The sequence below is a fragment of the Oncorhynchus mykiss genome, chromosome 15, assembly GCF_057628025.1.
Source record: "Oncorhynchus mykiss isolate SJ-2025 chromosome 15, ASM5762802v1, whole genome shotgun sequence".
Lineage (NCBI taxonomy): Eukaryota > Metazoa > Chordata > Actinopteri > Salmoniformes > Salmonidae > Oncorhynchus > Oncorhynchus mykiss.
The window spans coordinates 44027501-44054935 of NC_143036.1; the positions used below are offsets into that span (position 1 = coordinate 44027501).

Here is a 27435-nt window from a genome sequence, read left to right on the forward strand (position 1 = left end):
GCTATAGACATTTGTATGAGAAGACAGATTTTAGGGATGTGTCATGTTTTGACAAACATTGCTCTCGCTCTGCCACATTTCACCAAAAATGCAGAGGTGTAACATCAGCAGTTATGGTAGGACTGAGAAGCATCCAGTGCAAAATGTGTGACATTTCTAATTTAAAACTGAGAGATTCCAATGTTTTTTTGTTTTTTTATTCACATACCGGTGCGTCAATCGGATCAAATGAAATTAGATCCAATTGATTTTGATGTCTACTTTTTAATTGTTAAAATCTACATTTAGCTCTTTCTTCATTTGTTTCTTGCTGTTACAGCTAATGAAGATTGAATCTGAAAGACTCAGGAGATGAATTACAGAGTATTTGAACTGAAACCTGGTCAACTGCTTGGAAGATAGCTATGCTAACAAGTATACCACCAACACTCACGTGATCCACTGTGGCCTGGCAACATCGACCTGTCAATGCATATTCTCACCGTCATTGCTGGCGACTGCAAAACAAGGTCTTGAAATAAATGGCTCTTTGGTCTAGGGGTATGATTCTCGCTTTGGGTGCGAGAGGTCCCGGTTTCAAATCCCGGACGAGCCCTTTTGAAGAGCCTTTAACAATGTGAGACAGGCGGATCTTGGGCAACTGGTTGGAGGGGCGACTGCTACCACTGGAGCGCAGGACCAGGTGGACAAGTGATTAAGGCAATGGACTGCTAATCCATTGTGCTCTGCACTAGTGGGTTCAGCATCGCACAACATGTATTAATTTCTTCCTTGGTTAAAAAACCTGTCCTTTTACCGGGACATAGGTTACCTTCAGACGAGTCCCTTGACACTTGTGGGGGTCGTAGAGCAAAACTGAGAACAGCATTGTGTTTGTGAGAGTCTCCCCTTTCCAAAGAATGGGCAAACCATTTTGTAGGTCAAACCGTTCTGAAGCTATAGACATTTGTATGAGAAGACAGATTTTAGGGATGTGTCATGTTTTGACAAACATTGCTCTCGCTCTGCCACATTTCACCAAAAATGCAGAGGTGTAACATCAGCAGTTATGGTAGGACTGAGAAGCATCCAGTGCAAAATGTGTGACATTTCTAATTGAAAACTGAGAGATTCCAATGTTTTTTTGTTTTTTTATTCACATACCGGTGCGTCAATCGGATCAAATGAAATGAGATCCAATTGATTTTGATGTCTACTTTTTAATTGTTAAAATCTACATTTAGCTCTTTCTTCATTTGTTTCTTGCTGTTACAGCTAATGAAGATTGAATCTGAAAGACTCAGCAGATGAATTACAGAGTATTTGAACTGAAACCTGGTCAACTGCTTGGAAGATAGCTATGCTCACAAGTATACCACCAACACTCACGTGATCCACTGTGGCCTGGCAACATCGACCTGTCAATGCATATTCTCACCGTCATTGCTGGCGACTGCAAAACAATGTCTTGAAATAAATGGCTTGTTGGTCTAGGGGTATGATTCTCGCTTTGGGTGCGAGAGGTCCCGGGTTCAAATCCCGGACGAGCCCTTTTGAAGAGCCTTTAACAATGTGAGACAGGCGGATCTTGGGCAACTGGTTGGAGGGGCGACTGCTACCACTGGAGCGCAGGACCAGGTGGACAAGTGATTAAGGCAATGGACTGCTAATCCATTGTGCTCTGCACTAGTGGGTTCAGCATCGCACAACATGTATTAATTTCTTCCTTGGTTAAAAAACCTGTCCTTTTACCGGGACATAGGTTACCTTCAGACGAGTCCCTTGACACTTGTGGGGGTCGTAGAGCAAAACTGAGAACAGCATTGTGTTTGTGAGAGTCTCCCCTTTCCAAAGAATGGGCAAACTATTTTGTAGGTCAAACCGTTCTGAAGCTATAGACATTTGTATGAGAAGACAGATTTTAGGGATGTGTCATGTTTTGACAAACATTGCTCTCGCTCTGCCACATTTCACCAAAAATGCAGAGGTGTAACATCAGCAGTTATGGTAGAACTGAGAAGCATCCAGTGCAAAATGTGTGACATTTCTAATTTAAATCTGAGAGATTCCAATGTTTTTTTATTTTTTTATTCACATACCGGTGCGTCAATCGGATCAAATGAAATGAGATCCAATTGATTTTGATGTCTACTTTTTAATTGTTAAAATCTACATTTAGTTCTTTCTTCATTTGTTTCTTGCTGTTACAGCTAATGAAGATTGAATCTGAAAGACTCAGCAGATGAATTACAGAGTATTTGAACTGAAACCTGGTCAACTGCTTGGAAGATAGCTATGCTCACAAGTATACCACCAACACTCACGTGATCCACTGTGGCCTGGCAACATCGACCTGTCAATGCATATTCTCACCGTCATTGCTGGTGACTGCAAAACAATGTCTTGAAATAAATGGCTCGTTGGTCTAGGGGTATGATTCTCGCTTTGGGTGCGAGAGGTCCCGGGTTCAAATCCCGGACGAGCCCTTTTGAAGAGCCTTTAACAATGTGAGACAGGCGGATCTTGGGCAACTGGTTGGAGGGGCGACTGCTACCACTGGAGCGCAGGACCAGGTGGACAAGTGATTAAGGTAATGGACTGCTAATCCATTGTGCTCTGCACTAGTGGGTTCAGCATCGCACAACATGTATTAATTTCTTCCTTGGTTAAAAAACCTGTCCTTTTACTGGGACAAGTCCCTTGACACTTGTGGGGGTCGTAGAGCAAAACTGAGAACAGCATTGTGTTTGTGAGAGTCTCCCCTTTCCAAAGAATGGGCAAATTATTTTGTAGGTCAAACCGTTCTGAAGCTATAGACATTTGTATGAGAATACAGATTTTAGGGATGTGTCATGTTTTGACAAACATTGCTCTCGCTCTGCCACATTTCACCAAAAATGCAGAGGTGTAACATCAAGGTAATAAAGGTAATGGACTGCTAATCCATTGTGCTATGCACTAGTGGGTTCAGCATCGCACAACATGTATTAATTTCTTCCTTGGTTAAAAAACCTGTCCTTTTACCGGGACAAGTCCCTTGACACTTGTGGGGGTCGTAGAGCAAAACTGAGAACAGCATTGTGTTTGTGAGAGTCTCCCCTTTCCAAAGAATGGGCAAACTATTTTGTAGGTCAAACCGTTCTGAAGCTATAGACATTTGTATGAGAAGACAGATTTTAGGGATGTGTCATGTTTTGACAAACATTGCTCTCGCTCTGCCACATTTCACCAAAAATGCAGAGGTGTAACATCAGCAGTTATGGTAGGACTGAGAAGCATCCAGTGCAAAATGTGTGACATTTCTAATTTAAAACTGAGAGATTCCAATGTTTTTTTGTTTTTTTATTCACATACCGGTGCGTCAATCGGATCAAATGAAATGAGATCCAATTGATTTTGATGTCTACTTTTTAATTGTTAAAATCTACATTTAGCTCTTTCTTCATTTGTTTCTTGCTGTTACAGCTAATGAAGATTGAATCTGAAAGACTCAGGAGATGAATTACAGAGTATTTGAACTGAAACCTGGTCAACTGCTTGGAAGATAGCTATGCTCACAAGTATACCACCAACACTCACGTGATCCACTGTGGCCTGGCAACATCGACCTGTCAATGCATATTCTCACTGTCATTGCTGGCGACTGCAAAACAATGTCTTGAAATAAATGGCTCGTTGGTCTAGGGGTATGATTCTCGCTTTGGGTGCGAGAGGTCCCGGGTTCAAATCCCGGACTAGCCCTTTTGAAGAGCCTTTAACAATGTGAGACAGGCGGATCTTGGGCAACTGGTTGGAGGGGCGACTGCTACCACTGGAGCGCAGGACCAGGTGGACAAGTGATTAAGGTAATGGACTGCTAATCCATTGTGCTCTGCACTAGTGGGTTCAGCATCGCACAACATGTATTAATTTCTTCCTTGGTTAAAAAACCTGTCCTTTTACCGGGACATAGGTTACCTTCAGACGAGTCCCTTGACACTTGTGGGGGTCGTAGAGCAAAACTGAGAACATCATTGTGTTTGTGAGAGTCTCCCCTTTCCAAAGAATGGGCAAACTATTTTGTAGGTCAAACCGTTCTAAAGCTATAGACATTTGTATGAGAATACAGATTTTAGGGATGTGTCATGTTTTGACAAACATTGCTCTCGCTCTGCCACATTTCACCAAAAATGCAGAGGTGTAACATCAGCAGTTATGGTAGGACTGAGAAGCATCCAGTGCAAAATGTGTGACATTTCTAATTTAAAACTGAGAGATTCCAATGTTTTTTTGTTTTTTTATTCACATACCGGTGCGTCAATCGGATCAAATGAAATGAGATCCAATTGATTTTGATGTCTACTTTTTAATTGTTAAAATCTACATTTAGCTCTTTCTTCATTTGTTTCTTGCTGTTACAGCTAATGAAGATTGAATCTGAAAGACTCAGGAGATGAATTACAGAGTATTTGAACTGAAACCTGGTCAACTGCTTGGAAGATAGCTATGCTCACAAGTATACCACCAACACTCACGTGATCCACTGTGGCCTGGCAACATCGACCTGTCAATGCATATTCTCACCGTCATTGCTGGTGACTGCAAAACAATGTCTTGAAATAAATGGCTCGTTGGTCTAGGGGTATGATTCTCGCTTTGGGTGTGAGAGGTCCCGGGTTCAAATCCCGGATGAGCCCTTTTGAAGAGCCTTGAACAATGTGAGACAGGCGGATCTTGGGCAACTGGTTGGAGGGGCGACTGCTACCACTGGAGCGCAGGACCAGGTGGACAAGTGATTAAGGTAATGGACTGCTAATCCATTGTGCTCTGCACTAGTGAGTTCAGCATCGCACAACATGTATTAATTTCTTCCTTGGTTAAAAAACCTGTCCTTTTACCGGGACATAGGTTACCTTCAGACGAGTCCCTTGACACTTGTGGGGGTCGTAGAGCAAAACTGAGAACAGCATTGTGTTTGTGAGAGTCTCCCCTTTCCAAAGAATGGGCAAACTATTTTGTAGGTCAAACCGTTCTGAAGCTATAGACATTTGTATGAGAAGACAGATTTTAGGGATGTGTCATGTTTTGACAAACATTGCTCTCGCTCTGCCACATTTCACCAAAAATGCAGAGGTGTAACATCAGCAGTTATGGTAGAACTGAGAAGCATCCAGTGCAAAATGTGTGACATTTCTAATTTAAATCTGAGAGATTCCAATGTTTTTTTATTTTTTTATTCACATACCGGTGCGTCAATCGGATCAAATGAAATTAGATCCAACTGATTTTGATGTCTACTTTTTAATTGTTAAAATCTACATTTAGTTCTTTCTTCATTTGTTTCTTGCTGTTACAGCTAATGAAGATTGAATCTGAAAGACTCAGCAGATGAATTACAGAGTATTTGAACTGAAACCTGGTCAACTGCTTGGAAGATAGCTATGCTCACAAGTATACCACCAACACTCACGTGATCCACTGTGGCCTGGCAACATCGACCTGTCAATGCATATTCTCACCGTCATTGCTGGTGACTGCAAAACAATGTCTTGAAATAAATGGCTCGTTGGTCTAGGGGTATGATTCTCGCTTTGGGTGAGAGAGGTCCCGGGTTCAAATCCCGAATGAGCCCTTTTGAAGAGCCTTTAACAATGGCGGATCTTGGGCAACTGGTTGGAGGGGCGACTGCTACCACTGGAGCGCAGGACCAGGTGGACAAGTGATTAAGGTAATGGACTGCTAATCCATTGTGCTCTGCACTAGTGGGTTCAGCATCGCACAACATGTATTAATTTCTTCCTTGGTTAAAAAACCTGTCCTTTTACCGGGACATAGGTTACCTTCAGACGAGTCCCTTGACACTTGTGGGGGTCGTAGAGCAAAACTGAGAACAGCATTGTGTTTGTGAGAGTCTCCCCTTTCCAAAGAATGGGCAAACTATTTTGTAGGTCAAACCGTTCTGAAGCTATAGACATTTGTATGAGAAGACAGATTTTAGGGATGTGTCATGTTTTGACAAACATTGCTCTCGCTCTGTCTCATTTCACCAAAAATGCAGAGGTGTAACATCAGCAGTTATGGTAGGACTGAGAAGCATCCAGTGCAAAATGTGTGACATTTCTAATTTAAAACTGAGAGATTCCAATGTTTTTTTATTCACATACCGGTGCGTCAATCGGATCAAATGAAATGAGATCCAATTGATTTTGATGTCTACTTTTTAATTGTTAAAATCTACATTTAGTTCTTTCTTCATTTGTTTCTTGCTGTTACAGCTAATGAAGATTGAATCTGAAAGACTCAGCAGATGAATTACAGAGTATTTGAACTGAAACCTGGTCAACTGCTTGGAAGATAGCTATGCTCACAAGTATACCACCAACACTCACGTGATCCACTGTGGCCTGGCAACATCGACCTGTCAATGCATATTCTCACCGTCATTGCTGGTGACTGCAAAACAATGTCTTGAAATAAATGGCTCGTTGGTCTAGGGGTATGATTCTCGCTTTGGGTGCGAGAGGTCCCGGGTTCAAATCCCGGATGAGCCCTTTTGAAGAGCCTTTAACAATGTGAGACAGGCGGATCTTGGGCAACTGGTTGGAGGGGCGACTGCTACCACTGGAGCGCAGGACCAGGTGGACAAGTGATTAAGGTAATGGACTGCTAATCCATTGTGCTCTGCACTAGTGGGTTCAGCATCGCACAACATGTATTAATTTCTTCCTTGGTTAAAAAACCTGTCCTTTTACCGGGACATAGGTTACCTTCAGACGAGTCCCTTGACACTTGTGGGGGTCGTAGAGCAAAACTGAGAACAGCATTGTGTTTGTGAGAGTCTCCCCTTTCCAAAGAATGGGCAAACTATTTTGTAGGTCAAACCGTTCTGAAGCTATAGACATTTGTATGAGAAGACAGATTTTAGGGATGTGTCATGTTTTGACAAACATTGCTCTCGCTCTGCCACATTTCACCAAAAATGCAGAGGTGTAACATCAGCAGTTATGGTAGGACTGAGAAGCATCCAGTGCAAAATGTGTGACATTTCTAATTTAAAACTGAGAGATTCCAATGTTTTTTTATTCACATACCGGTGCGTCAATCGGATCAAATGAAATGAGATCCAATTGATTTTGATGTCTACTTTTTAATTGTTAAAATCTACATTTAGTTCTTTCTTCATTTGTTTCTTGCTGTTACAGCTAATGAAGATTGAATCTGAAAGACTCAGCAGATGAATTACAGAGTATTTGAACTGAAACCTGGTCAACTGCTTGGAAGATAGCTATGCTCACAAGTATACCACCAACACTCACGTGATCCACTGTGGCCTGGCAACATCGACCTGTCAATGCATATTCTCACCGTCATTGCTGGTGACTGCAAAACAATGTCTTGAAATAAATGGCTCGTTGGTCTAGGGGTATGATTCTTGCTTTGGGTGCGAGAGGTCCCGGGTTCAAATCCCGGATGAGCCCTTTTGAAGAGCCTTTAACAATGTGAGACAGGCGGATCTTGGGCAACTGGTTGGAGGGGCGACTGCTACCACTGGAGCGCAGGACCAGGTGGACAAGTGATTAAGGTAATGGACTGCTAATCCATTGTGCTCTGCACTAGTGGGTTCAGCATCGCACAACATGTATTAATTTCTTCCTTGGTTAAAAAACCTGTCCTTTTACCGGGACATAGGTTACCTTCAGACGAGTCCCTTGACACTTGTGGGGGTCGTAGAGCAAAACTGAGAACAGCATTGTGTTTGTGAGAGTCTCCCCTTTCCAAAGAATGGGCAAACTATTTTGTAGGTCAAACCGTTCTGAAGCTATAGACATTTGTATGAGAAGACAGATTTTAGGGATGTGTCATGTTTTGACAAACATTGCTCTCGCTCTGCCACATTTCACCAAAAATGCAGAGGTGTAACATCAGCAGTTATGGTAGGACTGAGAAGCATCCAGTGCAAAATGTGTGACATTTCTAATTTAAAACTGAGAGATTCCAATGTTTTTTTGTTTTTTTATTCACATACCGGTGCGTCAATCGGATCAAATGAAATGAGATCCAATTGATTTTGATGTCTACTTTTTAATTGTTAAAATCTACATTTAGTTCTTTCTTCATTTGTTTCTTGCTGTTACAGCTAATGAAGATTGAATCTGAAAGACTCAGCAGATGAATTACAGAGTATTTGAACTGAAACCTGGTCAACTGCTTGGAAGATAGCTATGCTCACAAGTATACCACCAACACTCACGTGATCCACTGTGGCCTGGCAACATCGACCTGTCAATGCATATTCTCACCGTCATTGCTGGTGACTGCAAAACAATGTCTTGAAATAAATGGCTCGTTGGTCTAGGGGTATGATTCTCGCTTTGGGTGCGAGAGGTCCCGGGTTCAAATCCCGGATGAGCCCTTTTGAAGAGCCTTTAACAATGTGAGACAGGCGGATCTTGGGCAACTGGTTGGAGGGGCGACTGCTACCACTGGAGCGCAGGACCAGGTGGACAAGTGATTAAGGTAATGGACTGCTAATCCATTGTGCTCTGCACTAGTGGGTTCAGCATCGCACAACATGTATTAATTTCTTCCTTGGTTAAAAAACCTGTCCTTTTACCGGGACATAGGTTACCTTCAGACGAGTCCCTTGACACTTGTGGGGGTCGTAGAGCAAAACTGAGAACAGCATTGTGTTTGTGAGAGTCTCCCCTTTCCAAAGAATGGGCAAACTATTTTGTAGGTCAAACCGTTCTGAAGCTATAGACATTTGTATGAGAAGACAGATTTTAGGGATGTGTCATGTTTTGACAAACATTGCTCTCGCTCTGCCACATTTCACCAAAAATGCAGAGGTGTAACATCAGCAGTTATGGTAGGACTGAGAAGCATCCAGTGCAAAATGTGCGACATTTCTAATTTAAAACTGAGAGATTCCAATGTTTTTTTATTCACATACCGGTGCGTCAATCGGATCAAATGAAATGAGATCCAATTGATTTTGATGTCTACTTTTTAATTGTTAAAATCTACATTTAGTTCTTTCTTCATTTGTTTCTTGCTGTTACAGCTAATGAAGATTGAATCTGAAAGACTCAGCAGATGAATTACAGAGTATTTGAACTGAAACCTGGTCAACTGCTTGGAAGATAGCTATGCTCACAAGTATACCACCAACACTCACGTGATCCACTGTGGCCTGGCAACATCGACCTGTCAATGCATATTCTCACCGTCATTGCTGGTGACTGCAAAACAATGTCTTGAAATAAATGGCTCGTTGGTCTAGGGGTATGATTCTCGCTTTGGGTGCGAGAGGTCCCGGGTTCAAATCCCTGATGAGCCCTTTTGAAGAGCCTTTAACAATGTGAGACAGGCGGATCTTGGGCAACTGGTTGGAGGGGCGACTGCTACCACTGGAGCGCAGGACCAGGTGGACAAGTGATTAAGGTAATGGACTGCTAATCCATTGTGCTCTGCACTAGTGGGTTCAGCATCGCACAACATGTATTAATTTCTTCCTTGGTTAAAAAACCTGTCCTTTTACCGGGACATAGGTTACCTTCAGACGAGTCCCTTGACACTTGTGGGGGTCGTAGAGCAAAACTGAGAACAGCATTGTGTTTGTGAGAGTCTCCCCTTTCCAAAGAATGGGCAAACTATTTTGTAGGTCAAACCGTTCTGAAGCTATAGACATTTGTATGAGAAGACAGATTTTAGGGATGTGTCATGTTTTGACAAACATTGCTCTCGCTCTGCCACATTTCACCAAAAATGCAGAGGTGTAACATCAGCAGTTATGGTAGGACTGAGAAGCATCCAGTGCAAAATGTGTGACATTTCTAATTTAAAACTGAGAGATTCCAATGTTTTTTTATTCACATACCGGTGCGTCAATCGGATCAAATGAAATGAGATCCAATTGATTTTGATGTCTACTTTTTAATTGTTAAAATCTACATTTAGTTCTTTCTTCATTTGTTTCTTGCTGTTACAGCTAATGAAGATTGAATCTGAAAGACTCAGCAGATGAATTACAGAGTATTTGAACTGAAACCTGGTCAACTGCTTGGAAGATAGCTATGCTCACAAGTATACCACCAACACTCACGTGATCCACTGTGGCCTGGCAACATCGACCTGTCAATGCATATTCTCACCGTCATTGCTGGTGACTGCAAAACAATGTCTTGAAATAAATGGCTCGTTGGTCTAGGGGTATGATTCTAGCTTTGGGTGCGAGAGGTCCCGGGTTCAAATCCCGGATGAGCCCTTTTGAAGAGCCTTTAACAATGTGAGACAGGCGGATCTTGGGCAACTGGTTGGAGGGGCGACTGCTACCACTGGAGCGCAGGACCAGGTGGACAAGTGATTAAGGTAATGGACTGCTAATCCATTGTGCTCTGCACTAGTGGGTTCAGCATCGCACAACATGTATTAATTTCTTCCTTGGTTAAAAAACCTGTCCTTTTACCGGGACATAGGTTACCTTCAGACGAGTCCCTTGACACTTGTGGGGGTCGTAGAGCAAAACTGAGAACAGCATTGTGTTTGTGAGAGTCTCCCCTTTCCAAAGAATGGGCAAACTATTTTGTAGGTCAAACCGTTCTGAAGCTATAGACATTTGTATGAGAAGACAGATTTTAGGGATGTGTCATGTTTTGACAAACATTGCTCTCGCTCTGCCACATTTCACCAAAAATGCAGAGGTGTAACATCAGCAGTTATGGTAGGACTGAGAAGCATCCAGTGCAAAATGTGTGACATTTCTAATTTAAAACTGAGAGATTCCAATGTTTTTTTATTCACATACCGGTGCGTCAATCGGATCAAATGAAATGAGATCCAATTGATTTTGATGTCTACTTTTTAATTGTTAAAATCTACATTTAGTTCTTTCTTCATTTGTTTCTTGCTGTTACAGCTAATGAAGATTGAATCTGAAAGACTCAGCAGATGAATTACAGAGTATTTGAACTGAAACCTGGTCAACTGCTTGGAAGATAGCTATGCTCACAAGTATACCACCAACACTCACGTGATCCACTGTGGCCTGGCAACATCGACCTGTCAATGCATATTCTCACCGTCATTGCTGGTGACTGCAAAACAATGTCTTGAAATAAATGGCTCGTTGGTCTAGGGGTATGATTCTCGCTTTGGGTGCGAGAGGTCCCGGGTTCAAATCCCGGATGAGCCCTTTTGAAGAGCCTTTAACAATGTGAGACAGGCGGATCTTGGGCAACTGGTTGGAGGGGCGACTGTTACCACTGGAGCGCAGGACCAGGTGGACAAGTGATTAAGGTAATGGACTGCTAATCCATTGTGCTCTGCACTAGTGGGTTCAGCATCGCACAACATGTATTAATTTCTTCCTTGGTTAAAAAACCTGTCCTTTTACCGGGACATAGGTTACCTTCAGACGAGTCCCTTGACACTTGTGGGGGTCGTAGAGCAAAACTGAGAACAGCATTGTGTTTGTGAGAGTCTCCCCTTTCCAAAGAATGGGCAAACTATTTTGTAGGTCAAACCGTTCTGAAGCTATAGACATTTGTATGAGAAGACAGATTTTAGGGATGTGTCATGTTTTGACAAACATTGCTCTCGCTCTGCCACATTTCACCAAAAATGCAGAGGTGTAACATCAGCAGTTATGGTAGGACTGAGAAGCATCCAGTGCAAAATGTGTGACATTTCTAATTTAAAACTGAGAGATTCCAATGTTTTTTTATTCACATACCGGTGCGTCAATCGGATCAAATGAAATGAGATCCAATTGATTTTGATGTCTACTTTTTAATTGTTAAAATCTACATTTAGTTCTTTCTTCATTTGTTTCTTGCTGTTACAGCTAATGAAGATTGAATCTGAAAGACTCAGCAGATGAATTACAGAGTATTTGAACTGAAACCTGGTCAACTGCTTGGAAGATAGCTATGCTCACAAGTATACCACCAACACTCACGTGATCCACTGTGGCCTGGCAACATCGACCTGTCAATGCATATTCTCACCGTCATTGCTGGTGACTGCAAAACAATGTCTTGAAATAAATGGCTCGTTGGTCTAGGGGTATGATTCTCGCTTTGGGTGCGAGAGGTCCCGGGTTCAAATCCCGGATGAGCCCTTTTGAAGAGCCTTTAACAATGTGAGACAGGCGGATCTTGGGCAACTGGTTGGAGGGGCGACTGCTACCACTGGAGCGCAGGACCAGGTGGACAAGTGATTAAGGTAATGGACTGCTAATCCATTGTGCTCTGCACTAGTGGGTTCAGCATCGCACAACATGTATTAATTTCTTCCTTGGTTAAAAAACCTGTCCTTTTACCGGGACATAGGTTACCTTCAGACGAGTCCCTTGACACTTGTGGGGGTCGTAGAGCAAAACTGAGAACAGCATTGTGTTTGTGAGAGTCTCCCCTTTCCAAAGAATGGGCAAACTATTTTGTAGGTCAAACCGTTCTGAAGCTATAGACATTTGTATGAGAAGACAGATTTTAGGGATGTGTCATGTTTTGACAAACATTGCTCTCGCTCTGCCACATTTCACCAAAAATGCAGAGGTGTAACATCAGCAGTTATGGTAGGACTGAGAAGCATCCAGTGCAAAATGTGTGACATTTCTAATTTAAAACTGAGAGATTCCAATGTTTTTTTGTTTTTTTATTCACATACCGGTGCGTCAATCGGATCAAATGAAATGAGATCCAATTGATTTTGATGTCTACTTTTTAATTGTTAAAATCTACATTTAGTTCTTTCTTCATTTGTTCCTTGCTGTTACAGCTAATGAAGATTGAATCTGAAAGACTCAGCAGATGAATTACAGAGTATTTGAACTGAAACCTGGTCAACTGCTTGGAAGATAGCTATGCTCAGAAGTATACCACCAACACTCACGTGATCCACTGTGGCCTGGCAACATCGACCTGTCAATGCATATTCTCACCGTCATTGCTGGTGACTGCAAAACAATGTCTTGAAATAAATGGCTCGTTGGTCTAGGGGTATGATTCTCGCTATGGGTGCGAGAGGTCCCGGGTTCAAATCCCGGACGAGCCCTTTTGAAGAGCCTTTAACAATGTGAGACAGGCGGATCTTGGGCAACTGGTTGGAGGGGCGACTGCTACCACTGGAGCGCAGGACCAGGTGGACAAGTGATTAAGGTAATGGACTGCTAATCCATTGTGCTCTGCACTAGTGGGTTCAGCATCGCACAACATGTATTAATTTCTTCCTTGGTTAAAAAACCTGTCCTTTTACCGGGACATAGGTTACCTTCAGACGAGTCCCTTGACACTTGTGGGGGTCGTAGAGCAAAACTGAGAACAGCATTGTGTTTGTGAGAGTCTCCCCTTTCCAAAGAATGGGCAAACTATTTTGTAGGTCAAACCGTTCTGAAGCTATAGACATTTGTATGAGAATACAGATTTTAGGGATGTGTCATGTTTTGACAAACATTGCTCTCGCTCTGCCACATTTCACCAAAAATGCAGAGGTGTAACATCAGCAGTTATGGTAGGACTGAGAAGCATCCAGTGCAAAATGTGTGACATTTCTAATTTAAAACTGAGAGATTCCAATGTTTTTTTATTCACATACCGGTGCGTCAATCGGATCAAATGAAATGAGATCCAATTGATTTTGATGTCTACTTTTTAATTGTTAAAATCTACATTTAGTTCTTTCTTCATTTGTTTCTTGCTGTTACAGCTAATGAAGATTGAATCTGAAAGACTCAGCAGATGAATTACAGAGTATTTGAACTGAAACCTGGTCAACTGCTTGGAAGATAGCTATGCTCACAAGTATACCACCAACACTCACGTGATCCACTGTGGCCTGGCAACATCGACCTGTCAATGCATATTCTCACCGTCATTGCTGGTGACTGCAAAACAATGTCTTGAAATAAATGGCTCGTTGGTCTAGGGGTATGATTCTCGCTTTGGGTGCGAGAGGTCCCGGGTTCAAATCCCGGATGAGCCCTTTTGAAGAGCCTTTAACAATGTGAGACAGGCGGATCTTGGGCAACTGGTTGGAGGGGCGACTGCTACCACTGGAGCGCAGGACCAGGTGGACAAGTGATTAAGGTAATGGACTGCTAATCCATTGTGCTCTGCACTAGTGGGTTCAGCATCGCACAACATGTATTAATTTCTTCCTTGGTTAAAAAACCTGTCCTTTTACCGGGACATAGGTTACCTTCAGACGAGTCCCTTGACACTTGTGGGGGTCGTAGAGCAAAACTGAGAACATCATTGTGTTTGTGAGAGTCTCCCCTTTCCAAAGAATGGGCAAACTATTTTGTAGGTCAAACCGTTCTGAAGCTATAGACATTTGTATGAGAAGACAGATTTTAGGGATGTGTCATGTTTTGACAAACATTGCTCTCGCTCTGCCACATTTCACCAAAAATGCAGAGGTGTAACATCAGCAGTTATGGTAGGACTGAGAAGCATCCAGTGCAAAATGTGTGACATTTCTAATTTAAAACTGAGAGATTCCAATGTTTTTTTGTTTTTTTATTCACATACCGGTGCGTCAATCGGATCAAATGAAATGAGATCCAATTGATTTTGATGTCTACTTTTTAATTGTTAAAATCTACATTTAGTTCTTTCTTCATTTGTTCCTTGCTGTTACAGCTAATGAAGATTGAATCTGAAAGACTCAGCAGATGAATTACAGAGTATTTGAACTGAAACCTGGTCAACTGCTTGGAAGATAGCTATGCTCACAAGTATACCACCAACACTCACGTGATCCACTGTGGCCTGGCAACATCGACCTGTCAATGCATATTCTCACCGTCATTGCTGGTGACTGCAAAACAATGTCTTGAAATAAATGGCTCGTTGGTCTAGGGGTATGATTCTCGCTTTGGGTGCGAGAGGTCCCGGGTTCAAATCCCGGACGAGCCCTTTTGAAGAGCCTTTAACAATGTGAGACAGGCAACTGGTTGGGCAACTGGTTGGAGGGGCGACTGCTACCACTGGAGCGCAGGACCAGGTGGACAAGTGATTAAGGTAATGGACTGCTAATCCATTGTGCTCTGCACTAGTGGGTTCAGCATCGCACAACATGTATTAATTTCTTCCTTGGTTAAAAAACCTGTCCTTTTACCGGGACAAGTCCCTTGACACTTGTGGGGGTCGTAGAGCAAAACTGAGAACAGCATTGTGTTTGTGAGAGTCCTTGGACGAGCCCTTCTGAAGAGCCTTTAACAATGTGAGACAGGCGGATCTTGGGCAACTGGTTGGAGGGGCGACTGCTACCACTGGAGCGCAGGACCAGGTGGACAAGTGATTAAGGTAATGGACTGCTAATCCATTGTGCTCTGCACTAGTGGGTTCAGCATCGCACAACATGTATTAATTTCTTCCTTGGTTAAAAAACCTGTCCTTTTACCGGGACATAGGTTACCTTCAGACGAGTCCCTTGACACTTGTGGGGGTCGTAGAGCAAAACTGAGAACAGCATTGTGTTTGTGAGAGTCTCCCCTTTCCAAAGAATGGGCAAACTATTTTGTAGGTCAAACCGTTCTGAAGCTATAGACATTAGTATGAGAATACAGATTTTAGGGATGTGTCATGTTTTGACAAACATTGCTCTCGCTCTGCCACATTTCACCAAAAATGCAGAGGTGTAACATCAGCAGTTATGGTAGGACTGAGAAGCATCCAGTGCAAAATGTGTGACATTTCTAATTTAAAACTGAGAGATTCCAATGTTTTTTTATTTTTTTATTCACATACCGGTGCGTCAATCGGATCAAATGAAATGAGATCCAATTGATTTTGATGTCTACTTTTTAATTGTTAAAATCTACATTTAGTTCTTTCTTCATTTGTTTCTTGCTGTTACAGCTAATGAAGATTGAATCTGAAAGACTCAGGAGATGAATTACAGAGTATTTGAACTGAAACCTGGTCAACTGCTTGGAAGATAGCTATGCTCACAAGTATACCACCAACACTCAAGTGATCCACTGTGGCCTGGCAACATCGACCTGTCAATGCATATTCTCACCGTCATTGCTGGTGACTGCAAAACAATGTCTTGAAATAAATGGCTCGTTGGTCTAGGGGTATGATTCTCGCTTTGGGTGCGAGAGGTCCCGGGTTCAAATCCCGGACGAGCCCTTTTGAAGAGCCTTTAACAATGTGAGACAGGCGGATCTTGGGCAACTGGTTGGAGGGGCGACTGCTACCACTGGAGTGCAGGACCAGGTGGACAAGTGATTAAGGTAATGGACTGCTAATCCATTGTGCTCTGCACTAGTGGGTTCAGCATCGCACAACATGTATTAATTTCTTCCTTGGTTAAAAAACCTGTCCTTTTACCGGGACAAGTCCCTTGACACTTGTGGGGGTCGTAGAGCAAAACTGAGAACAGCATTGTGTTTGTGAGAGTCTCCCCTTTCCAAAGAATGGGCAAACTATTTTGTAGGTCAAACCGTTCTGAAGCTATAGACATTAGTATGAGAATACAGATTTTAGGGATGTGTCATGTTTTGACAAACATTGCTCTCGCTCTGCCACATTTCACCAAAAATGCAGAGGTGTAACATCAGCAGTTATGGTAGGACTGAGAAGCATCCAGTGCAAAATGTGTGACATTTCTAATTTAAAACTGAGAGATTCCAATGTTTTTTTATTTTTTTATTCACATACCGGTGCGTCAATCGGATCAAATGAAATGAGATCCAATTGATTTTGATGTCTACTTTTTAATTGTTAAAATCTACATTTAGTTCTTTCTTCATTTGTTTCTTGCTGTTACAGCTAATGAAGATTGAATCTGAAAGACTCAGGAGATGAATTACAGAGTATTTGAACTGAAACCTGGTCAACTGCTTGGAAGATAGCTATGCTCACAAGTATACCACCAACACTCAAGTGATCCACTGTGGCCTGGCAACATCGACCTGTCAATGCATATTCTCACCGTCATTGCTGGTGACTGCAAAACAATGTCTTGAAATAAATGGCTCGTTGGTCTAGGGGTATGATTCTCGCTTTGGGTGCGAGAGGTCCCGGTTTCAAATCCCGGACGAGCCCTTTTGAAGAGCCTTTAACAATGTGAGACAGGCGGATCTTGGGCAACTGGTTGGAGGGGCGACTGCTACCACTGGAGCGCAGGACCAGGTGGACAAGTGATTAAGGTAATGGACTGCTAATCCATTGTGCTCTGCACTAGTGGGTTCAGCATCGCACAACATGTATTAATTTCTTCCTTGGTTAAAAAACCTGTCCTTTTACCGGGACAAGTCCCTTGACACTTGTGGGGGTCGTAGAGCAAAACTGAGAACAGCATTGTGTTTGTGAGAGTCTCCCCTTTCCAAAGAATGGGCAAACTATTTTGTAGGTCAAACCGTTCTGAAGCTATAGACATTTGTATGAGAATACAGATTTTAGGGATGTGTCATGTTTTGACAAACATTGCTCTCGCTCTGCCACATTTCACCAAAAATGCAGAGGTGTAACATCAGCAGTTATGGTAGGACTGAGAAGCATCCAGTGCAAAATGTGTGACATTTCTAATTTAAAACTGAGAGATTCCAATGTTTTTTTGTTTTTTTATTCACATACCGGTGCGTCAATCGGATCAAATGAAATGAGATCCAATTGATTTTGATGTCTACTTTTTAATTGTTAAAATCTACATTTAGCTCTTTCTTCATTTGTTTCTTGCTGTTACAGCTAATGAAGATTGAATCTGAAAGACTCAGGAGATGAATTACAGAGTATTTGAACTGAAACCTGGTCAACTGCTTGGAAGATAGCTATGCTCACAAGTATACCACCAACACTCACGTGATCCACTGTGGCCTGGCAACATCGACCTGTCAATGCATATTCTCACCGTCATTGCTGGCGACTGCAAAACAATATCTTGAAATAAATGGCTCGTTGGTCTAGGGGTATGATTCTCGCTTTGGGTGCGAGAGGTCCTGGGTTCAAATCCCGGACGAGCCCTTTTGAAGAGCCTTTAACAATGTGAGACAGGCGGATCTTGGGCAACTGGTTGGAGGGGCGACTGCTACCACTGGAGCGCAGGACCAGGTGGACAAGTGATTAAGGTAATGGACTGCTAATCCATTGTGCTCTGCACTAGTGGGTTCAGCATCGCACAACATGTATTAATTTCTTCCTTGGTTAAAAAACCTGTCCTTTTACCGGGACAAGTCCCTTGACACTTGTGGGGGTCGTAGAGCAAAACTGAGAACAGCATTGTGTTTGTGAGTCTCCCCTTTCCAAAGAATGGGCAAACTATTTTGTAGGTCAAACCGTTCTGAAGCTATAGACATTTGTATGAGAATACAGATTTTAGGGATGTGTCATGTTTTGACAAACATTGCTCTCGCTCTGCCACATTTCACCAAAAATGCAGAGGTGTAACATCAGCAGTTATGGTAGGACTGAGAAGCATCCAGTGCAAAATGTGTGACATTTCTAATTTAAAACTGAGAGATTCCAATGTTTTTTTGTTTTTTTATTCACATACCGGTGCGTCAATCGGATCAAATGAAATGAGATCCAATTGATTTTGATGTCTACTTTTTAATTGTTAAAATCTACATTTAGCTCTTTCTTCATTTGTTTCTTGCTGTTACAGCTAATGAAGATTGAATCTGAAAGACTCAGGAGATGAATTACAGACTATTTGAACTGAAACCTGGTCAACTGCTTGGAAGATAGCTATGCTCACAAGTATACCACCAACACTCACGTGATCCACTGTGGCCTGGCAACATCGACCTGTCAATGCATATTCTCACCGTCATTGCTGGCGACTGCAAAACAATATCTTGAAATAAATGGCTCGTTGGTCTAGGGGTATGATTCTCGCTTTGGGTGCGAGAGGTCCTGGGTTCAAATCCCGGACGAGCCCTTTTGAAGAGCCTTTAACAATGTGAGACAGGCGGATCTTGGGCAACTGGTTGGAGGGGCGACTGCTACCACTGGAGCGCAGGACCAGGTGGACAAGTGATTAAGGTAATGGACTGCTAATCCATTGTGCTCTGCACTAGTGGGTTCAGCATCGCACAACATGTATTAATTTCTTCCTTGGTTAAAAAACCTGTCCTTTTACCGGGACAAGTCCCTTGACACTTGTGGGGGTCGTAGAGCAAAACTGAGAACAGCATTGTGTTTGTGAGAGTCTCCCCTTTCCAAATAATGGGCAAACTATTTTGTAGGTCAAACCGTTCTGAAGCTATAGACATTTGTATGAGAATACAGATTTTAGGGATGTGTCATGTTTTGACAAACATTGCTCTCGCTCTGCCACATTTCACCAAAAATGCAGAGGTGTAACATCAGCAGTTATGGTAGGACTGAGAAGCATCCAGTGCAAAATGTGTGACATTTCTAATTTAAAACTGAGAGATTCCAATGTTTTTTTGTTTTTTTATTCACATACCGGTGCGTCAATCGGATCAAATGAAATGAGATCCAATTGATTTTGATGTCTACTTTTTAATTGTTAAAATCTACATTTAGCTCTTTCTTCATTTGTTTCTTGCTGTTACAGCTAATGAAGATTGAATCTGAAAGACTCAGGAGATGAATTACAGAGTATTTGAACTGAAACCTGGTCAACTGCTTGGAAGATAGCTATGCTCACAAGTATACCACCAACACTCACGTGATCCACTGTGGCCTGGCAACATCGACCTGTCAATGCATATTCTCACCGTCATTGCTGGCGACTGCAAAACAATGTCTTGAAATAAATGGCTCGTTGGTCTAGGGGTATGATTCTTGCTTTGGGTGCGAGAGGTCCCGGGTTCAAATCCCTGAAGAGCCTTTAACAATGTGAGACAGGCGGATCTTGGGCAACTGGTTGGAGGGGCGACTGCTACTACTGGAGCGCAGGACCAGGTGGACAAGTGATTAAGTTAATGGACTGCTAATCCATTGTGCTCTGCACTAGTGGGTTCAGCATCGCACAACATGTATTAATTTCTTCCTTGGTTAAAAAACCTGTCCTTTTACCGGGACATAGGTTACCTTCAGACGAGTCCCTTGACACTTGTGGGGGTCGTAGAGCAAAACTGAGAACAGCATTGTGTTTGTGAGAGTCTCCCCTTTCCAAAGAATGGGCAAACTATTTTGTAGGTCAAACCGTTCTGAAGCTATAGGCATTTGTATGAGAATACAGATTTTAGGGATGTGTCATGTTTTGACAAACATTGCTCTCGCTCTGCCACATTTCACCAAAAATGCAGAGGTGTAACATCAGCAGTTATGGTAGGACTGAGAAGCATCCAGTGCAAAATGTGTGACATTTCTATTTTAAAACTGAGAGATTCCAATGTTTTTTTGTTTTTTTATTCACATACCGGTGCGTCAATCGGATCAAATGAAATGAGATCCAATTGATTTTGATGTCTACTTTTTAATTGTTAAAATCTACATTTAGCTCTTTCTTCATTTGTTTCTTGCTGTTACAGCTAATGAAGATTGAATCTGAAAGACTCAGGAGATGAATTACAGAGTATTTGAACTGAAACCTGGTCAACTGCTTGGAAGATAGCTATGCTCACAAGTATACCACCAACACTCACGTGATCCACTGTGGCCTGGCAACATCGACCTGTCAATGCATATTCTCACCGTCATTGCTGGTGACTGCAAAACAATGTCTTGAAATAAATGGCTCGTTGGTCTAGGGGTATGATTCTCGCTTTGGGTGCGAGAGGTCCCGGGTTCAAATCCCGGATGAGCCCTTTTGAAGAGCCTTTAACAATGTGAGACAGGCGGATCTTGGGCAACTGGTTGGAGGGGCGACTGCTACCACTGGAGCGCAGGACCAGGTGGACAAGTGATTAAGGTAATGGACTGCTAATCCATTGTGCTCTGCACTAGTGGGTTCAGCATCGCACAACATGTATTAATTTCTTCCTTGGTTAAAAAACCTGTCCTTTTACCGGGACATAGGCTACCTTCAGACGAGTCCCTTGACACTTGTGGGGGTCGTAGAGCAAAACTGAGAACAGCATTGTGTTTGTGAGAGTCTCCCCTTTCCAAAGAATGGGCAAACTATTTTGTAGGTCAAACCGTTCTGAAGCTATAGACATTTGTATGAGAAGACAGATTTTAGGGATGTGTCATGTTTTGACAAACATTGCTCTCGCTCTGCCACATTTCACCAAAAATGCAGAGGTGTAACATCAGCAGTTATGGTAGGACTGAGAAGCATCCAGTGCAAAATGTGTGACATTTCTAATTTAAAACTGAGAGATTCCAATGTTTTTTTGTTTTTTTATTCACATACCGGTGCGTCAATCGGATCAAATGAAATGAGATCCAATTGATTTTGATGTCTACTTTTTAATTGTTAAAATCTACATTTAGTTCTTTCTTCATTTGTTCCTTGCTGTTACAGCTAATGAAGATTGAATCTGAAAGACTCAGCAGATGAATTACAGAGTATTTGAACTGAAACCTGGTCAACTGCTTGGAAGATAGCTATGCTCACAAGTATACCACCAACACTCACGTTATCCACTGTGGCCTGGCAACATCGACCTGTCAATGCATATTCTCACCGTCATTGCTGGTGACTGCAAAACAATGTCTTTAAATAAATGGCTCGTTGGTCTAGGGGTATGATTCTCGCTTTGGGTGCGAGAGGTCCCGGGTTCAAATCCCGGACGAGCCCTTTTGAAGAGCCTTTAACAATGTGAGACAGGCGGATCTTGGGCAACTGGTTGGAGGGGCGACTGCTACCACTGGAGCGCAGGACCAGGTGGACAAGTGATTAAGGTAATGGACTGCTAATCCATTGTGCTCTGCACTAGTGGGTTCAGCATCGCACAACATGTATTAATTTCTTCCTTGGTTAAAAAACCTGTCCTTTTACCGGGACATAGGTTACCTTCAGACGAGTCCCTTGACACTTGTGGGGGTCGTAGAGCAAAACTGAGAACAGCATTGTGTTTGTGAGAGTCTCCCCTTTCCAAAGAATGGGCAAACTATTTTGTAGGTCAAACCGTTCTGAAGCTATAGACATTTGTATGAGAATACAGATTTTAGGGATGTGTCATGTTTTGACAAACATTGCTCTCGCTCTGCCACATTTCACCAAAAATGCAGAGGTGTAACATCAGCAGTTATGGTAGGACTGAGAAGCATCCAGTGCAAAATGTGTGACATTTCTAATTTAAAACTGAGAGATTCCAATGTTTTTTTATTCACATACCGGTGCGTCAATCGGATCAAATGAAATGAGATCCAATTGATTTTGATGTCTACTTTTTAATTGTTAAAATCTACATTTAGTTCTTTCTTCATTTGTTTCTTGCTGTTACAGCTAATGAAGATTGAATCTGAAAGACTCAGCAGATGAATTACAGAGTATTTGAACTGAAACCTGGTCAACTGCTTGGAAGATAGCTATGCTCACAAGTATACCACCAACACTCACGTGATCCACTGTGGCCTGGCAACATCGACCTGTCAATGCATATTCTCACCGTCATTGCTGGTGACTGCAAAACAATGTCTTGAAATAAATGGCTCGTTGGTCTAGGGGTATGATTCTCGCTTTGGGTGCGAGAGGTCCCGGGTTCAAAACCCGGATGAGCCCTTTTGAAGAGCCTTTAACAATGTGAGACAGGCGGATCTTGGGCAACTGGTTGGAGGGGCGACTGCTACCACTGGAGCGCAGGACCAGGTGGACAAGTGATTAAGGTAATGGACTGCTAATCCATTGTGCTCTGCACTAGTGGGTTCAGCATCGCACAACATGTATTAATTTCTTCCTTGGTTAAAAAACCTGTCCTTTTACCGGGACATAGGCTACCTTCAGACGAGTCCCTTGACACTTGTGGGGGTCGTAGAGCAAAACTGAGAACAGCATTGTGTTTGTGAGAGTCTCCCCTTTCCAAAGAATGGGCAAACTATTTTGTAGGTCAAACCGTTCTGAAGCTATAGACATTTGTATGAGAAGACAGATTTTAGGGATGTGTCATGTTTTGACAAACATTGCTCTCGCTCTGCCACATTTCACCAAAAATGCAGAGGTGTAACATCAGCAGTTATGGTAGGACTGAGAAGCATCCAGTGCAAAATGTGTGACATTTCTAATTTAAAACTGAGAGATTCCAATGTTTTTTTATTCACATACCGGTGCGTCAATCGGATCAAATGAAATGAGATCCAATTGATTTTGATGTCTACTTTTTAATTGTTAAAATCTACATTTAGCTCTTTCTTCATTTGTTTCTTGCTGTTACAGCTAATGAAGATTGAATCTGAAAGACTCAGGAGATGAATTACAGAGTATTTGAACTGAAACCTGGTCAACTGCTTGGAAGATAGCTATGCTCACAAGTATACCACCAACACTCACGTGATCCACTGTGGCCTGGCAACATCGACCTGTCAATGCATATTCTCACCGTCATTGCTGGCGACTGCAAAACAATGTCTTGAAATAAATGGCTCGTTGGTCTAGGGGTATGATTCTCGCTTTGGGTGCGAGAGGTCCCGGGTTCAAATCCCGGACGAGCCCTTTTGAAGAGCCTTTAACAATACAGGCGGATCTTGGGCAACTGGTTGGAGGGGCGACTGCTACCACTGGAGCGCAGGACCAGGTGGACAAGTGATTAAGGTAATGGACTGCTAATCCATTGTGCTCTGCACTAGTGGGTTCAGCATCGCACAACATGTATTAAATTCTTCCTTGGTTAAAAAACCTGTCCTTTTACCGGGACATAGGTTACCTTCAGACGAGTCCCTTGACACTTGTGGGGGTCGTAGAGCAAAACTGAGAACAGCATTGTGTTTGTGAGAGTCTCCCCTTTCCAAAGAATGGGCAAACTATTTTGTAGGTCAAACCGTTCTGAAGCTATAGACATTAGTATGAGAATACAGATTTTAGGGATGTGTCATGTTTTGACAAACATTGCTCTCGCTCTGCCACATTTCACCAAAAATGCAGAGGTGTAACATCAGCAGTTATGGTAGGACTGAGAAGCATCCAGTGCAAAATGTGTGACATTTCTAATTTAAAACTGAGAGATTCCAATGTTTTTTTATTCACATACCGGTGCGTCAATCGGATCAAATGAAATGAGATCCAATTGATTTTGATGTCTACTTTTTAATTGTTAAAATCTACATTTAGCTCTTTCTTCATTTGTTTCTTGCTGTTACAGCTAATGAAGATTGAATCTGAAAGACTCAGGAGATGAATTACAGAGTATTTGAACTGAAACCTGGTCAACTGCTTGGAAGATAGCTATGCTCACAAGTATACCACCAACACTCACGTGATCCACTGTGGCCTGGCAACATCGACCTGTCAATGCATATTCTCACCGTCATTGCTGGCGACTGCAAAACAATGTCTTGAAATAAATGGCTCGTTGGTCTAGGGGTATGATTCTCGCTTTGGGTGCGAGAGGTCCCGGGTTCAAATCCCGGACGAGCCCTTTTGAAGAGCCTTTAACAATACAGGCGGATCTTGGGCAACTGGTTGGAGGGGCGACTGCTACCACTGGAGCGCAGGACCAGGTGGACAAGTGATTAAGGTAATGGACTGCTAATCCATTGTGCTCTGCACTAGTGGGTTCAGCATCGCACAACATGTATTAAATTCTTCCTTGGTTAAAAAACCTGTCCTTTTACCGGGACATAGGTTACCTTCAGACGAGTCCCTTGACACTTGTGGGGGTCGTAGAGCAAAACTGAGAACAGCATTGTGTTTGTGAGAGTCTCCCCTTTCCAAAGAATGGGCAAACTATTTTGTAGGTCAAACCGTTCTGAAGCTATAGACATTAGTATGAGAATACAGATTTTAGGGATGTGTCATGTTTTGACAAACATTGCTCTCGCTCTGCCACATTTCACCAAAAATGCAGAGGTGTAACATCAGCAGTTATGGTAGGACTGAGAAGCATCCAGTGCAAAATGTGTGACATTTCTAATTTAAAACTGAGAGATTCCAATGTTTTTTTATTCACATACCGGTGCGTCAATCGGATCAAATGAAATGAGATCCAATTGATTTTGATGTCTACTTTTTAATTGTTAAAATCTACATTTAGTTCTTTCTTCATTTGTTTCTTGCTGTTACAGCTAATGAAGATTGAATCTGAAAGACTCAGCAGATGAATTACAGAGTATTTGAACTGAAACCTGGTCAACTGCTTGGAAGATAGCTATGCTCACAAGTATACCACCAACACTCACGTGATCCACTGTGGCCTGGCAACATCGACCTGTCAATGCATATTCTCACCGTCATTGCTGGTGACTGCAAAACAATGTCTTGAAATAAATGGCTCGTTGGTCTAGGGGTATGATTCTCGCTTTGGGTGCGAGAGGTCCCGGGTTCAAAACCCGGATGAGCCCTTTTGAAGAGCCTTTAACAATGTGAGACAGGCGGATCTTGGGCAACTGGTTGGAGGGGCGACTGCTACCACTGGAGCGCAGGACCAGGTGGACAAGTGATTAAGGTAATGGACTGCTAATCCATTGTGCTCTGCACTAGTGGGTTCAGCATCGCACAACATGTATTAATTTCTTCCTTGGTTAAAAAACCTGTCCTTTTACCGGGACATAGGCTACCTTCAGACGAGTCCCTTGACACTTGTGGGGGTCGTAGAGCAAAACTGAGAACAGCATTGTGTTTGTGAGAGTCTCCCCTTTCCAAAGAATGGGCAAACTATTTTGTAGGTCAAACCGTTCTGAAGCTATAGACATTTGTATGAGAAGACAGATTTTAGGGATGTGTCATGTTTTGACAAACATTGCTCTCGCTCTGCCACATTTCACCAAAAATGCAGAGGTGTAACATCAGCAGTTATGGTAGGACTGAGAAGCATCCAGTGCAAAATGTGTGACATTTCTAATTTAAAACTGAGAGATTCCAATGTTTTTTTATTCACATACCGGTGCGTCAATCGGATCAAATGAAATGAGATCCAATTGATTTTGATGTCTACTTTTTAATTGTTAAAATCTACATTTAGTTCTTTCTTCATTTGTTTCTTGCTGTTACAGCTAATGAAGATTGAATCTGAAAGACTCAGCAGATGAATTACAGAGTATTTGAACTGAAACCTGGTCAACTGCTTGGAAGATAGCTATGCTCACAAGTATACCACCAACACTCACGTGATCCACTGTGGCCTGGCAACATCGACCTGTCAATGCATATTCTCACCGTCATTGCTGGTGACTGCAAAACAATGTCTTGAAATAAATGGCTCGTTGGTCTAGGGGTATGATTCTCGCTTTGGGTGCGAGAGGTCCCGGGTTCAAAACCCGGATGAGCCCTTTTGAAGAGCCTTTAACAATGTGAGACAGGCGGATCTTGGGCAACTGGTTGGAGGGGCGACTGCTACCACTGGAGCGCAGGACCAGGTGGACAAGTGATTAAGGTAATGGACTGCTAATCCATTGTGCTCTGCACTAGTGGGTTCAGCATCGCACAACATGTATTAATTTCTTCCTTGGTTAAAAAACCTGTCCTTTTACCGGGACATAGGCTACCTTCAGACGAGTCCCTTGACACTTGTGGGGGTCGTAGAGCAAAACTGAGAACAGCATTGTGTTTGTGAGAGTCTCCCCTTTCCAAAGAATGGGCAAACTATTTTGTAGGTCAAACCGTTCTGAAGCTATAGACATTTGTATGAGAAGACAGATTTTAGGGATGTGTCATGTTTTGACAAACATTGCTCTCGCTCTGCCACATTTCACCAAAAATGCAGAGGTGTAACATCAGCAGTTATGGTAGGACTGAGAAGCATCCAGTGCAAAATGTGTGACATTTCTAATTTAAAACTGAGAGATTCCAATGTTTTTTTGTTTTTTTATTCACATACCGGTGCGTCAATCGGATCAAATGAAATGAGATCCAATTGATTTTGATGTCTACTTTTTAATTGTTAAAATCTACATTTAGTTCTTTCTTCATTTGTTCCTTGCTGTTACAGCTAATGAAGATTGAATCTGAAAGACTCAGCAGATGAATTACAGAGTATTTGAACTGAAACCTGGTCAACTGCTTGGAAGATAGCTATGCTCACAAGTATACCACCAACACTCACGTGATCCACTGTGGCCTGGCAACATCGACCTGTCAATGCATATTCTCACCGTCATTGCTGGTGACTGCAAAACAATGTCTTTAAATAAATGGCTCGTTGGTCTAGGGGTATGATTCTCGCTTTGGGTGCGAGAGGTCCCGGGTTCAAATCCCGGACGAGCCCTTTTGAAGAGCCTTTAACAATGTGAGACAGGCGGATCTTGGGCAACTGGTTGGAGGGGCGACTGCTACCACTGGAGCGCAGGACCAGGTGGACAAGTGATTAAGGTAATGGACTGCTAATCCATTGTGCTCTGCACTAGTGGGTTCAGCATCGCACAACATGTATTAATTTCTTCCTTGGTTAAAAAACCTGTCCTTTTACCGGGACATAGGTTACCTTCAGACGAGTCCCTTGACACTTGTGGGGGTCGT

General features: G+C 42.6%; 13 non-coding genes across 13 annotated transcripts; all 13 read left to right on the forward strand.

Moving 5' to 3' along the window:
• Positions 1-2393: 2393 nt before the first annotated feature.
• Positions 2394-2465, forward strand: trnap-ugg (transfer RNA proline (anticodon UGG)). Its single transcript has one exon. It is a non-coding gene; the product is annotated as a tRNA-Pro (tRNA).
• Positions 2466-6437: 3972 nt separating this feature from the next.
• trnap-ugg (transfer RNA proline (anticodon UGG)) lies at positions 6438-6509 on the forward strand. Its single transcript has one exon. It is a non-coding gene; the product is annotated as a tRNA-Pro (tRNA).
• Positions 6510-8299: 1790 nt separating this feature from the next.
• Positions 8300-8371, forward strand: trnap-ugg (transfer RNA proline (anticodon UGG)). Its single transcript has one exon. It is a non-coding gene; the product is annotated as a tRNA-Pro (tRNA).
• A 2709-nt stretch (positions 8372-11080) lies between these two features.
• Positions 11081-11152, forward strand: trnap-ugg (transfer RNA proline (anticodon UGG)). The gene has a single exon. It is a non-coding gene; the product is annotated as a tRNA-Pro (tRNA).
• An 855-nt stretch (positions 11153-12007) lies between these two features.
• Positions 12008-12079, forward strand: trnap-ugg (transfer RNA proline (anticodon UGG)). The gene has a single exon. It is a non-coding gene; the product is annotated as a tRNA-Pro (tRNA).
• A 1790-nt stretch (positions 12080-13869) lies between these two features.
• trnap-ugg (transfer RNA proline (anticodon UGG)) lies at positions 13870-13941 on the forward strand. Its single transcript has one exon. It is a non-coding gene; the product is annotated as a tRNA-Pro (tRNA).
• An 863-nt stretch (positions 13942-14804) lies between these two features.
• trnap-ugg (transfer RNA proline (anticodon UGG)) lies at positions 14805-14876 on the forward strand. Its single transcript has one exon. It is a non-coding gene; the product is annotated as a tRNA-Pro (tRNA).
• A 1149-nt stretch (positions 14877-16025) lies between these two features.
• Positions 16026-16097, forward strand: trnap-ugg (transfer RNA proline (anticodon UGG)). Its single transcript has one exon. It is a non-coding gene; the product is annotated as a tRNA-Pro (tRNA).
• A 4520-nt stretch (positions 16098-20617) lies between these two features.
• On the forward strand, positions 20618-20689 carry trnap-ugg (transfer RNA proline (anticodon UGG)). Its single transcript has one exon. It is a non-coding gene; the product is annotated as a tRNA-Pro (tRNA).
• An 863-nt stretch (positions 20690-21552) lies between these two features.
• Positions 21553-21624, forward strand: trnap-ugg (transfer RNA proline (anticodon UGG)). Its single transcript has one exon. It is a non-coding gene; the product is annotated as a tRNA-Pro (tRNA).
• A 1782-nt stretch (positions 21625-23406) lies between these two features.
• Positions 23407-23478, forward strand: trnap-ugg (transfer RNA proline (anticodon UGG)). Its single transcript has one exon. It is a non-coding gene; the product is annotated as a tRNA-Pro (tRNA).
• Positions 23479-24328: 850 nt separating this feature from the next.
• On the forward strand, positions 24329-24400 carry trnap-ugg (transfer RNA proline (anticodon UGG)). The gene has a single exon. It is a non-coding gene; the product is annotated as a tRNA-Pro (tRNA).
• A 2712-nt stretch (positions 24401-27112) lies between these two features.
• On the forward strand, positions 27113-27184 carry trnap-ugg (transfer RNA proline (anticodon UGG)). The gene has a single exon. It is a non-coding gene; the product is annotated as a tRNA-Pro (tRNA).
• The last annotated feature ends 251 nt before the right edge of the window (positions 27185-27435 follow it).